Raw genomic sequence first — 14,694 nt, 5'->3', positions numbered from 1 at the left:
CATGTCCCCCTCCTCTCTGTTTCATTTTATTCTGACATGGAAAAAAGCGTGTGAGAATGGCTGGGTTTCTAGGAAGGAGCTGAGATGCTAAGATGGGCAGTTCAGAGGCTAAGAAGACTGAGTGTAGCCTGCATCGATTCTCAGAGAGAACCATTTTGACGGGGTAAGAGGGAACTATGTTGAAAAATTCACGTATGGGCTGAGTTTCAGCCTTGCAGTTCCACCTCCAGCTGCAAACCCTCATTTAGCAAATACTCACTCCAAAAACGTAAAGACTTTGACCCCATTTGGCATTGCAGCCCTTGACTGGCAAAATACTTCTACAGATAACCTCTTCAAATTGTAATTTTGTGCTCCCCTGCAAAGTAAGATTTGTTTAGGCCGTGAAAGGAGAAACACTTGATTGAATTTCTGTGCCTAGACAACAAGATTCCAGATACTGTCCAGTTCCACCACACCATGCACTGAGACAAGCAAATAAAAACACACTTCAGGATGAAAGTATCACTACAGAACAAGATTTTTAGAGTTACAGAGAAATTCAGATTAGACGGGACCTCTGGAAGTGACCTGATACAGCTCTCCACTGAAAGGAGATCCAGCTTAGGTCATTTTTTCACATCCATTTTTCAATGAAATAACCAAACATCAAACTATGGTCATTAACTTATTTGTCAACTATTATTTCATTCACAGTCACCCATTTTTACACACATGCATAACACACAGAGTTTTTTAGCCCCACCTTCAAACAAGTGTGAACAGAAGCAACAGGTCTTTCCAGTTACCCTAACAAACAGCATAATCAAAAAAACCTAAACAAACAAAAACACTAAATCACCCTGCAGTCAGGTATGATAGGTGAAGAGTAGAAAGAAGGGTGGACCAATAAAGGTAGGAATGAAGTGCAAACAATGTGACTGTAGAAAGGGGTAGATGGAGAGGTGGAGTGTTGTGGCAAAGGGAACCTCTGGATCTGTTTCAGCAGTAGTGAGAAACGTTAAAAACCTTGCAAACCCGGTTTAGTTTTTCTGAGTTTCCCAACCCAGCACTCCAGAGCGAAGGCATATGTACAGTTTTGCTAAGTAGCCATGTTTTAGATACTAAAGGGAGCCTCCTTGACTTCAAACTCTCCCTCCCACAGAGCCTCAGTGGGTGCCAGCTGCCTGTTGGGGTCCCTGATCACAGTATCTTTTCTCCCACCGGTTCAATCAAGTGTTACCCTAGGTGTAGGCAGAGGGACCCATGGAGGAAACAGCTCAGGTGCACAGCTATAAGGGTGAAAGAAAGACGATGATGACATTGGAGAAGGAACTGCAATTCCCTTCCTTACACCAGGACACACAGTCAAAAACAAAGAGGGATGAAAGTCCCAGAGTCAGTAGTAAGCATATGGCCAGGCTGAGTCACTTAAAGATGAGCCTGCTCTCCACCTGGTAGTCCTGCCCTGTGTATCAGTTTCATCGTTATCCATGACAATGGTGACAGAGGATTCCCACCCTGGAATAGAGCTGTGAGAGCATCTGGAACTCCCTCCCATTACTGTCCAAATGAACGTCTTATGTCTCCACAGAATTCATGCATGAGCCTTTATTGCTTCTATTAAGCCCTGGGTAATAGCTGGGGCTAGTCCTATTCCAAAATCCCCTCTGGTATCTTTTTAAGCTATTTTCCATATTCCCTTAAAGCAGCTATTTCCATACTTTAATTAATTAGACACTGTATTTTTAAGTTTCCTCCTTTTACCCTTTTACCTTTCATGCATTTTACATTTGATGTATCTTAACCCTAGGAAATACTATTTGTTCTTGGAATATCAAAGAAGGTATGGGAGGGCCAAGCAAGGAATTCTCAAGAAATTAGTACTGAGATGGAAGAAATATAAGCAAACTCTCTGAACGATAAAGGTGGAGGCAGATGAAGGACTTGGAAATACATGTGAAAGAAACAATGCCTTGGGAGCACCCTGCAAAAGGCATCATCATGGGGAGGTGGAGGAAATAAGTGAGAGAAAGAATGCATCTCTGGGTGCATGCTCTGGTCAGTACCACTTGACAGGGAGACATTTTCCCACTGCACCTGTGACAGTCCTGGACTGGTCTAGGCAAAGGTGTACCCTTTGGCCTTCTTACCCATGAATTTTTGTGAGGTTCTTCTAGAGTCACCAGTATGGCAGGTGACTACCTGAAGGAATTTACTATAAACCACAAACCTGAAGAGTTTGCTTTTTACTCCTACCTCCCAGTCATTAATGATGATGTTGAATAAAAGGAGCTGGGGTGGCGTGAGGGCCGTGAGCCCTCATACACAATGCAGTGTACCCCAGCTCTGACTGGCTCTTCAGGGGTGTGCAGCATGCCTGAAGAGCCAGCTTGCTATGCTTCAGATGAGACCTTCAGGCAACATTAAGCCCTGCAGCGAAGGGATCGGCACTCACTTGGGACTAAAAACAGAGCCCTTCTTATTAAGGAGGCTGATGTAAAGCCCAGAGCAGGGGGTGGAGGGAGATGATGCTCGAAGGGAGGACATGTGATGCTCATTCAGTAAAAGAAAACCAAGAGCTAAAGAATGCACAAGGTTAATATCAACTGCTTCTCCTGCCCTAGAGCCTCTTAGTGCTTAGAAGCCCAATTGTCTGGGGTGTTTTCTTCACACACATACACACCAGAAATATGCATCACACCCCCCATCAGACTCAGCCTCCCGCAGTTGGAAAGAGGAGCAGATATGCAAACCACAGACTAAAGAGAAGAGCTCTGCCGGGAGGAGTGCTTAACTTAGAGCAGGACTGATCCTAGCCCAGAAATCATCACTCCCTCCAGATCCAGGGCTGGGGATAGCTTTCCTGATGCCAGCCATCTCCAGCCTCTGAGCAAGCACACAGACATTCACTGAAAACGGAAGAGGAGCCACAGCCTCTGTGGAAAGTACATGCAGGGTGGGAACACTCACATCTTCCCCATATCTATCTATTTGCTACTACCCCTCTAACCTTCCAGCTTTCCTACTCTCTCTCAGTGCTAGAGCCTCTCCCACTACAACACCTTCTGTGATTCAAGAGACTGAGGGTGGCACAGCCTCTAGCCCCCATGGTCCAGTACAGCAACCTCACCCATGGCAAAGGCAAAAAGGAGAACCCTCTCCAGGTCAGGACAGCTGCTAACCCCCAGCCCCCTGTCTAGGTCTGGATCTGGTCACTGCCAGTCCTTTGGCTCCAGCATGCCAGTTCAGAGCTATCCCCACTGCTTTCTGCCTGGTTTATACCCATTTCCAGATGCTTCTCATCATAAATTAGTCCTGCTCTGCCTTCCCCTCTCTCCAAGGCATAGTGCAGCTTCTTTGCACGGTGGTACATGGCCCAGAATCCAAGATCACTGCTAACCACATTTGAAAGGGACAATCAATGGAGAAAACAAGAAAGTCCATTTTAGCTTCAAGTGACAGGCAGGGAGAGCTAACAAAGACAAAGCAGCAAGGGTGGCAAAGTAAGACAGATGGAGAGACAAGGAAGATGGTACAAAATTTATATTTTCTGTTACACAGATGTAAATGGATTTGTTACCCTGCAGCAATTTACAATAACTAGAAACAGGTCCACAAAGCCCCAGAGGGAATTAGGATCCTATAGCGTCCCAGAGAACTGAAAATGTGGATTCAGTACTGAGCTATTGCTCACTGGGAGTCTTCCTAGGTTCATAGCCCAATCAAAATACTGGTTTCAGTATTTTCATCACACTATGACTGGAAGAACAGAAGAAATCTGCTCCACTGACCACCTTCCTCCCCACACCTGACTCAGCCACGTGCATAATGAACTAATAATTCAGTCATGCATGTTCAGCACACTCTCACTGCAGCCCACAAGCTCACCCACCTGCTGCCAGAATAGGCACCCCCCCATTGCCAGAGCTGGTCAGGCATGTTTCTTCTCCCACTCACACAGTCCCACTCAGCTCCATCCATACCCTGACTCTGTCTGCCTTTAACAATTATCTCCATCCCCGGGAAGGAGCACTGTATATTTGCATTCCAGCCTTCCCTCTAACTGCGCATTCGTTGCATCACAGAACATGCTCCGAGCTGGAATGAAATTTCGCCTTTTGCATATCCTTACTTATTTACACTTGCTGCCCAAGTTGGTTGCCTAAGGGATGAAAAGAAGTCAGAAGGGTTTAACAAGCTCTTTAACATGCTACCTCTTAGAAACAAAGTAGCTGCTGCTATCTGCACCATTATCTTTCTCCTGAGTGAAAACCAGGCAATGGACCCACTCAGGACTCCAGTCCTGGCTATTTTTCTGTGCCCATATGGCACACCAGGAATATGGGCTCAGCTGCTGTCCCATCATTTCTAAAAACTAGTGCCCACACACTAGGTTCAAGTTTTACAAGGCATGAGTCTGAAAGTAGCTTCAGCCACTCTTCAAAGCTCAAGAGAAAGTGATGCTCTTGTGGAGACAGAGCCTTTTACAATTCACATCCCTTCTTCCACATCATTATTAACAGGCCTTTGGATGCACATGTCCTCTGCTCTCTCTACTGCCTTCCTCAAATAAGTCATCATGATCTTCCTTTCCCCTCCAAAAAGCCCACTAGTACTTAAAGCACAGGGACCTCAAGTCCTAAATGCCTAACAGTTCAGATAAGGATGTCAATCAAGGTCTCTGTGGGAAGGCCCCCTAAATTTGAAGTTTTCAAATATATTGGTGTAGAATCCTCTAAATCCCTTCTTCTGAAGTAATTTTATATCATAGAAAATATTTAGATCCTCTTTGAAGCCTGAGTCTGTGGTATCCAAGAAGAGTGCCCTCACAGTGGGGTATAGTGCCAGCCCCAGCCTGGCTAAGGATAGATGTACTCTACTGATAATGAAATACGTGTGCCACCTCTACAGTGATTGCTCCTTGAGGTCACAGAAGTACCAAGTAGGATTTCTTCCCTAATGCAAGCATTTTATATTCATAAATAATACTAGTCAGTGGGACCAAATCAATCTTTTCTTCTCCAAGCTCTTCCACCCTTCTCCACTGGTATGTAGCCCAGGCTATTTGAGAATGTGAGAAAAAAAAAAATCAAACACAACTGCTCCAACATTTTTTTCCCTGGATTCTGGTTCATGACTGTCATGCTGAGGAACCAGAACTATGTCCTTTCACTTATGCCAGCTCACTGAGTTCCCCCCTCCACTGCTAAAGCCATAGAGCCAGACTTTATCTCAGCTATGCAATTACCGTGACTCCACTAGTTTTCCTCTGCTGACCAGTTCTTCTGTGGCACTTGGTCTTCCTCATTTTGGACACTTTGACATTACAGATTTATACCACAATAATTAAGGGTAGATCCTGAGCCTGTCTCCACTAAAACAGGTTTGCTGTAAAAGTGCACAGGGAATTGTACTTCACAGGGCAAATAGATTCTGTGTCCCTAAAGGATCCCACCTGAGACAGAAACTGTGCTTCTCATTCATCTGATTGCTATAGTTACATGTTCATACCACTCCATTACACACATCTTAATTAATCCACTGATTGTTCCCATGCTCTCTCAGATAAGGATACCCTCTCTTAGAAAACATTAGCTTATTAACCCCAGTTACTCCTTCTAAAGTAGTCCCAGAACAGAACATTGCCTACCCACTAAATGCCAAGATATTCATAATGTTCTGATTTACCAAGGGGTATTGCAAAATCTCTTAGAAGTATTTGAGTAGAGGAATAACACAGGCTCTTTCAGAAGCATCATTAAAACCAGACAAACCTTTGAATCCGTTTATCGAACTGCCTGAAGATTTCCTTTTCAGAGAGGGGAAACAGAATACAGCATGCTGAAATTGTATACATGCAGTGCCACAGGCACCAGCCCTCTTGCACATCATTTGAAATGCTGATGTTTTCTCCTGTTTCCTCTTTTTCTTCAGTCTATACACAGTATATTTCAGGCTTGTGTGAGGAGGCACCATAGTAGCTCTGGAGATTTTTATTTATCCCTGAGAAAGGTATAAAGTGAGCAGTAGCCAGGGAAGTTCCCTCCACTGTCTGCTGAATACCAGACAGGAAGGATCACTTACCTGCCAGAAGAAGGCAGTTCATAATTCAACCCCACTCAAGCCCATGCCCCTTCTGCTCCGGATGACTCATAGTAACTATCCAAGAAGGGAACTGGCGCAAGACTGAGATACTATCAGCCCTGAGCCAGACTGGGGTGATACCTTGTTCATCTCACAAGTCCCACCACATTGCCATTAGCAGTCTTGAATATTTAGTCAACATTTGTGGTGAGGTTCAAGCTGCGCCACCTATTCCAAAATCCCCTCCCAGAGCAAATATCCTGTAGTCCACCAAAGTGATGCTTTCCATGGGGCTTTCTCTAAGGAGAGGCCAAGGAAGGATGCATCAAGTGTCCGAAGATGCTTCGCTGTTGAAACAAATCGCCAAATCTCTCTCAGCATCCTGACCCCAAACTTGTCGCCTCTTCCAGTCTGTCACACCCTGTGGCACACAGCCAGAGCTCTCAGCTGGAGCCTGTAACCTCACCATCACAGAAACACAGAATCACAGAACTGTCTAGGTTGGAAAATACCTTGAAGATCATCCAGTCTAATCATCAACCTAACATTGACAGTTCCAAACTACACCAGATCCCTCAGCACTAAGTCAACGCAACTCTTAAACACTTCCAGGGATGGGGTCTCCACCACTGCCCTGAGCAGCTCATTCCAACGCCTAACAACCTGTTCTGGAAAGAAATGCTTCCTAATATCGTCTAAACCTTTCCTGGCACAACTTGAGGCCATTACCTCTTGTTCTATCGCTTGCTTCTTGGTTAAAGAGACTCATCCCCAGCTCTCCGCACCCTCCTTTCAGGTAGCTGTAGAGGGCGATGAGGTCTCCCCTCAGCCTCCTCTTCTTCAGACTAAACACCTCCAGTTCCCTCAGCCGCTCCCCGTACAACCTGTGCTCCAGACCCTGCACCAGCTCCGTTGCCCTTCTCTGGACATGTTTGAGTAATTCAATGTCCTTTTTGTAGTGAGGGGCCCAAAACTGAACACAGGAATCGAGGGGCGGCCTCACCAGTGCCAAGTACAGGGGCAAGATCCTTTCCCTGTCCCTGCTGGCCACGCTATTGCTGACACAAGCCAGGATGCCACTGGCCTTCTTGGCCACCTGGGCACACTGCTGGCTCCTGTTCAGAGGGCTGTCAATCAACACCCTCAGGTCCCTCTCTGACTGGCAGCTCTCCAGCCACTCCTCCCCAAGCCTGTAGGGCTGCTGGGGGTTGTTGTGGCCCAAGGGCAGCCCCCGGCATTTGGCCTTATTGAAACTCCTCCAGCTGGCCTCAGCCCATGGCTCTAGCCTGTCCAGGTCTCTCTGCAGAGCCTCCCTACCCTCGAGCAGACCAACACTCCCACCCAACTGGGTGTCATCTGCAAACTGACTGAGGGTGCACTCGATCCCCTCTCTAGATCATCAATAAAGATGTTAAACAGGAGTGGCCCCAAAACCCAGCCCTGGGGGACACCACTCGTGACTGGCTGACAACTGTATTTAAATCCATTCACCACAACTTTTTGGGCCATGCCACTAGGCTCCTAGAAACTTTGTACAAAAAGTGATAAAAAACAGTAACTCAGCTAGTGTTTTATTCTCATCAAGGCTTCCCATGTTTGGGGACAATTCACGGGCTGTAGGGGTTAATGCACTTTGGTGAAGGCAAGACTGCAAAATACAGCCCCGTAACTGAACACTCATGACTGAAGCAAGGAGGGAGGCAGAGAAGGAGGAGAAAGAGAAAGATGGCCTGTGTGTGATTGGATTTTTTCAACTCTTTTGCTTGTTTGTTCTAACTGCTCGGCTGGTTGGTTTTAGTTCCACGCTGGGGACTGGCACTGCTTTTCTTTCATTGTGTGACATGCATTTTTAAATGAGTATTAAAGGTGCTGAGAGCCTGGAGTAGGCACTTTTTTTTAAAGAAACCTTGTTTTTAATTCAAACTGAAATAAACCAAATTGTACCTCTGCTTGCTGATGGAGCCTCAGGTTTAAGCCCCTACAAGGATATGTTCAGCCAATGAGCAGACCTTCCTTGGCCTAAAAATGCTCCAGGAAGCCCACAGACATAGGTGAGATCTACATTGCTGGTGCTGGTACCACTCTCTTCAGGCTGCCCTCTGCTTCCTACCATAAAGCCTTCCTCACAGATTCCTCTAGCTACACCAAATTTTATCTTTCAGATTGACATTTTCCACATCAGATGTTTATGCCAGATTTGATATTTGAGGAAAATGGAAGCAAAAGAGGTCTGTTCATTTCCAAAATAGGGTAGAGGAAAGAAGCTATTTTTCCAACATTAAGGAAAAAATAGTGACCTTTTTAAAAAGCTCCAGCAAGTTCTCTGCTTTCAATAGACTTGAATTTTGATGAGAGGGGAAAGAAAAGGTTCATTTCACATCACATGCTGATTTTTGCCATACTTGTGAAAACCTAGACAGGTCATAAGCCTTTGGGAAAACTGCAATTTACACTTGTTCAACAGTGACTTAATAGAGCTTTTTTTTAAAAAAAATTTAAACGCTTTCTAAAATCCTCTCATCGCTGGGCCTTCTGTAGCTGAAGGGACTTTCTCTACACGTGAGCTCAAGGAAGGTCTACATCGAGAATGGGGAAGCAAGAAAAGAATGACTGCACCTTTTGGGCTTTCATCTACCCCAGTCCTGCCTACTCCTTGCACACAAGGATTGCTGGGAAAGAAGGCTGGCTAATTTCAAAGAAGTAAGAAAGAGCCAGGAAGGTGATCAGGATATGTTGACTTGGGACATGGGAAGAAGTATTAAGCTGAAATGCTACATGGGAGAAGAAAACTGGGAGGTATGACACCTAAACCATTTGGGCAAAAAGACTGTGACTTATTGGGGCTGAGACAAGGGGAAGACAGATGGGACTAGAGCAGAATGTGAGATAAGTGGAAACAGGTGAAAACAGGGGGCACAGAGTCCAGAAGTGACAGCTGGATTTTTCTAGATCCAGGGTCCAGAGCTTAGATGAGATGTCTGTGAGGCAGATTCCAGCTTTTCTAAGTAAGACCTGAACTGGGACAAGGAGCCAAAAGGGCAGAAGAGAGAAGTCAAGCTGGAGGAGACAAAAGAGATCAGCAGTCAAATAGAAAAGCTGAAAAGTTCACGACACCTAAACCATGCACTTTGGTAAAGTCTGGGCTTGTTCAATATACAAAGTTAAGCACTACAAAATACAGACCCCAAATGACAAAATCAACAACAATTTTTCTTGCAGGACCCCAAGATGGATTGAACTGGGGATCAAACTTAGCTGTTTGGAAAGTGGGCAGTAATCAAAGGAGAGGTAGAGAATGGCTGGGATAAACAAGACAATCATATGGCTAAGCCAACTGAAAGTGGTACTGCAAGGCTGAATTCATCCCTACCTCTGCACAAGGGTCATGAGGATGCCAATAGGATAGGATAGGATAGGATAGGATAGGATAGAATAGAATAGAATAGAATAGAATAGAATAGAATAGAATAGAATAGAATAGAATAGAATAGAATAGAATAGAATAGAATAGAATAGAATAGAATAGAATAGAATAGAATAGAATAGAATAGAATAGAATAGAAATCAGATCTCCATTGGAAGGGACCTACAGTGATCATCTAGATGAACTGACTGACCACTTCAGGGCTGACCAAAACCTAAAGCATGTTATTAAGGGCATTGTCCAAATGCCTCTTAAATAGTTACAGGCTTGGGGCATTGACTACCTCTCTAGGAAGCCTCTTCCAGTGTTTGACTGCCTCTTGGTGAAGAATGCTTCTTATTGTCCAGTCTAAACCTCCCCTGGCACAGCTTTGAACCATTCCTTGCATCCTATCACTGGATATCAAGGAGAAGAGATCAGTAAAATTTCTTAAACCAGATTTTTTGCAAGCAGTCAGTAAAACTGTGTACCTCATTTTTTGGATGCTTGACAAAAGCTAGACACACCTTCTGGCTCCTTTTTTGTCTGTTGGCAATTCCAAACAAAAATAAGTACTGTATTGAGAGCCCAATTTTGGCAAATCAGTAAGTATAAAATTTTGACTTTGTTGAAACAAAACATATAGTTCAGCCTGCCCTCTTTTGAATCTGAACATTTTCAAATATATTTTTTCAAATAAAAGATACATATTGAAATTATAAACTAATTTGAATAATATTAAATGTTTCATCTAAAACATATTGAAAAAAATAATTCAAATTAAAATTTTAAAAGGGAAACAGTTTGGAAACCATTTTGTTTTTCTCCTGGGTTCAAGATCATTTCTGCAAAATAAACAATTAAACAGGGTACAAAAAAAACAGCCCATGTAACTTACATGTCACCAAATCTCCATTTCTACATTAATAAAAAATCAATGAAAAATGGTGCTCAGTCCTAGTTAAGATTTGGCAGGGGCCAATCTGAGGAATTGCTGAGTTGAAGTCAAAGAGAAACTTGCTTTGAATACAGAAAGCATTCTGTAATGATTAGTACTTCAAATAATGAGATGGTAGGTGTCTCAGAAGGGCCATGAAAAATTAATAGACGTTTTTGACCTTAATCTTGCTGCACCTCAGTTCTCCGCCTTTACAATGGATTTAAATAAAGCAGCTTGTGTCCTCTCATCTCACAGGAGTAGGGTGAAAATACATGAACTTCATGATGTACTGAGATACTGCCCTAATGTGTGCCACAGATAACACCTTGGGATGAAGGATCTTCTCCTCTCAGCAGCCTGTGAAAGCAGGTACAACGCAAAGCTTAAGGCTACACATTAAACAAGGCAAACAAAATACTGAATCACTGCTCAGTCGGGAAATGTCACCCATCCTGCATTCAGAAGCAGGCAGGGGTCCTGTCTTTATGCAGTCTTGAAACTACTGCTCTATAATGCATAGACACAAGAGTGCCAAATTAAGATTGCAGCCTTAATTCTGGCATTTTCTTCTGTTTGAAGTGTTTGCCTTTGCAACCTAAATAATATTTGTCTGACACAGTTGTGTGTATGTAACATATGAAATGCTTTTAGCTCGGGGGCCTCGGACTTCACAGAACACTGCAGCACTCCCCCTGAGTTTTTCTCCCAGTTATTTTGCATCCAGCTCATACCAGTTTTGCAGCATGCTATTAGAGCCTGTCTTTTCCTGTCTCCCTCGTTTACCACATCCCCTGCCTCAGACCTGCTTTCTCACCTCCAGCCACCCACCCAGCCCGCTCCCCTCTGCTGACTTTCATTGCTGCATTGTTAATTACTTGCTTGGGCAAATCACAGAACTCCAAGCAAGACATCTATATTAGATATAAAGCAGCAAATATAACAGTTAGAGGTTTTCTAATTTCAGGGCAAAATTGCAACAGTGTTGACTTTCTGCATCCTTCATGGATCTGGTCCCTGCTGCAGAGGTGCCTGCCTCCATCACTTGCTCCTCTGCAACCTTCCACCCAGCAACTACTGGTGGGAGGCAGAAAGAAAATCCTTGACTCATCACATTTGTCTCTAATTTCAGTCCTCATGCTCTTTCTTGCCTCAGGTTCCCTAACATTTTCACTGCTATACAGCTTCTGTGGTCTTCTAGCCTTTATCCATATCTTTTTATATCAACAGAAACTGAACCATTCCCTATTTCTCTCCAGAAGAAGACAAAAACTGTGGAAACTTCTGTTGGGGTAAAACCCCCTTCAGAGAACTTCTAGTGTGGTTTTCTTCATCCTGCAAAATGTGCCCAAAGCCTTATGTAAAGACCATGCAGGCAACACGTTTGCATCAAACTAAACAGCAGCACCATACTGGGGGGGAATAGGATGTTTAAAAGAATCCTATGCAGAGGGAAAATAATTTGGAAATTGCCAAAAAGGAACTAGGGTGTTGGGTTTTTTTTTTTAAAAAAAAAAAAAAAGTTTAGGTCTTTTTTTCATTTTGAACTTTCTTTTTTTTCTAAGAAAATATTTCAGAAGTTGAAAATATCAGAACAATACAAAAAGACTAACCCAGTATAAAACATGCATAAACGTCTTCTCTCCCCAGCCTCATGACACCAGTCAGTGCAAGATTCCTTCTTCACTGACTTCCCTTGTCCTGTCCTGTTGTAAATTACTGTCCTCCACCTTTTTCTTATTCCATCTCTCCCTTCCTCTCTCTCCTAGCTCTCCCTAGTGAACAGTGAGCCGAAAGAAGCATTCCTGCACTAGAAATTAACATATTAATGAAGAAAGAGCCTTGAAGAAGGGTTGAGATGGGGAGAAAGCAGAGAGGAGGCAGGCAGAACAAAATAACAAAGGGAAGATATAATGAAGAAGGGACACAGAGTCAAAGCACAAAGGGAGAAAAAAAATGCCTTTCTCAGGAACTTGTGCTACTTCAAACAATTCCATGGGAAGAAAAGATGAAAGAGAGGAAAGAAAGGGGGTGGAGAAAATGGGGTGGTTCTTCTGTTTTAAACCAAGATCTAATATTTCTACAGAAAAGAATCACCTATTGAGGGAAGGATGAGAAAGATGGAGGGTGAGAGCAAGGGAAGGACACAGAGACACACAAAGGGGACATAACTGGTAGCAAGAGCTCTGGGTTCATCCCTGCCTGTTTGCAAATCACCATGAGAATGGAAACATGGATACATCAGTGCAAACTTAAGGCTTTGCCTATGGGTTATTGCCTCTCCTGCCACCCTCCTATTCTCTCCTTCCATAATATACTGCTGCAAGCCTGCCCCGAAATTATGTTGAAAAAGAGAAAATGTCGATTAGCAAAGACTACTGTTGATCTGGCAAGCTCACAAAGGTCCCATTCCAACCCCACTCAGTGCTCTCTCAGGCAAACAGTGGGAAACCTATTAGGATCAGTGGGTTGAGGAGGAAGTAAAAAAATTGTTAGTTCAAAGATGTAAGCACTTGTTCAATTATCTGTTCCTCTACTTGACTACACACCATTTACGTACTTGGTTAGATGCACTGCAGAAGAACATATTCTATATTTGCTCTTGTGTTCACTGGCCAGAACAAGCCCACCACTCCCATGCCTGCTAACAAGACAAAAGGAAAAAAAAAAAAAAGGATTCCTGCCCTGAAGAAGGAACATAAAGAAACAGCATCCTTAGTGGTGAAATACACAACAGACATTGCAAAACCAATAGACATAAGGAGCTGACTGGGAAAACAAGCTCTTTGTCATAGGTCTACATCAGTAAAGGTGTGAGATGTTACCAAAGGGCCATTCCTATAAAACAGGCCTCCGTCAGTTTATTGCCATCTTTCACAGTCTCACCAGCATGTGCCACAGCAGAAGAATTTATTCCACAGCTTCCTGGTATTACCAAATCAGCTCCTTGGCACCTCACCAGAGCACTGCTATACTGAGAGCACCCTCAACACCCTGAGTGCTGAGGGCTCATGGTCTTCTGCAGCACCCTCTTAGAGGCATAAAGATTAAATAAATAGCCACAGGCACAATAGCATTTGTCTCCTTGACCAGTCACACATGTGCTTTCCTCTATAATGGTGAGAGGAGTGGACTGAGGACCATTTCTCACTCAGCCATCTCCAAAAGAGACCCCTAAGTGCTACCACACAGCTTTTTTTTCTAAGGCTTAAAAAAACCTTCCAGCATAAGCCTTTGTCACTAATGAGGCACATTTATATGGCTGCTATCCCTTGACTTCTCAGGCAACAACAGAAGGCTGTGGGAATTCACTGGCATAGGAGTCCCTGCTGCCCAGCTTCAGCAGCCTGGCCACAGACAAGGTCACAGTATCCATGAAGCTCTCCACATTTTGGCACTGCTGCTCTCACCAGCGGCAACAGAAAAGGTAAGCTATGAACCACATGGAGGAATAAGGGTCAGTGACACCCACAACCCTCCTATTAATACTTGGGGAACTGCTGTGTGCTGAGCTCAGCAGTAGCCTACATGCCCTTCACAGCAAGTGCTATAAAACCAAGTCCAGTGATGCTTTTTATTTCCCCAAGTGTTTCTCCTTCTGCACCATATGCCCACACTCTTTCACTGCCTTTCTGTCAGAGCCCTTCTCCAGGGACCTGCTTCCACATGGCTGTGATGAAGGTTTCAGAGCTGCTGCTGCTAAGCACTGAGAGGCAGGATCCCTTCTCCCAGCTTTGTGAGGATTCAGAAGTGGGTGGCAAAAAGGGAGGCAACTGGCAACAGCGCAAACCAGCCTGATCTCCAGTGGAAGGCAGTGGCTGCCTCTCACCTGAGCAGCTTTCCACCCCCCTATAGCTAATCCGATCCCTGAATGACTACATACCCTCTGTACTGGCTTACATCATACTTCCAGTTCCAGCACTGTTGGGAGTTCCATGCTCTTCTCACTTGGCTCCCTCACTCTGACAAACTTTCTTGTTAAGCAATTTCATGGAATTATAACAAACTATCCCAAATCAATTTCACAGCATTGCTAAGTTTGTGCCTTTATCAATTCAAACTTGAGCTTTCCATGAAAAACTGCTTGGAGAAAAAAATACAAATCAGTAAATTAAGTAAACTTCTCACTCTAGCCAGTCAAACTGGGGCCTTTTCCAGAACTAGCATCTTTCCACAGCCACCAGAGAAATTGTGACTTGGCACCATCTCCAAGGTACTTGCTTCATCTGACCAGTAATCTCACATTGGCAAAAAGCAAGACCTTCTTCTCCTCACAGCTACATTAAAA

General features: G+C 44.1%; 1 protein-coding gene across 1 annotated transcript in view; it reads right to left on the bottom strand.

Annotated features, from left to right (window-relative positions):
- GRIN2B (glutamate ionotropic receptor NMDA type subunit 2B) overlaps nt 1–14,694 on the bottom strand; it is a 200,405-nt gene that overhangs the window by 94,405 nt on the left and 91,306 nt on the right. The window lies entirely within an intron of this gene.

The sequence above is a fragment of the Athene cunicularia genome, assembly GCF_003259725.1.
Source record: "Athene cunicularia isolate RWA chromosome 1 unlocalized genomic scaffold, athCun1 chr1_part2, whole genome shotgun sequence".
Taxonomy (NCBI): Eukaryota; Metazoa; Chordata; class Aves; order Strigiformes; family Strigidae; genus Athene; species Athene cunicularia.
This window is presented reverse-complemented; position numbering and strand designations above follow the sequence as displayed.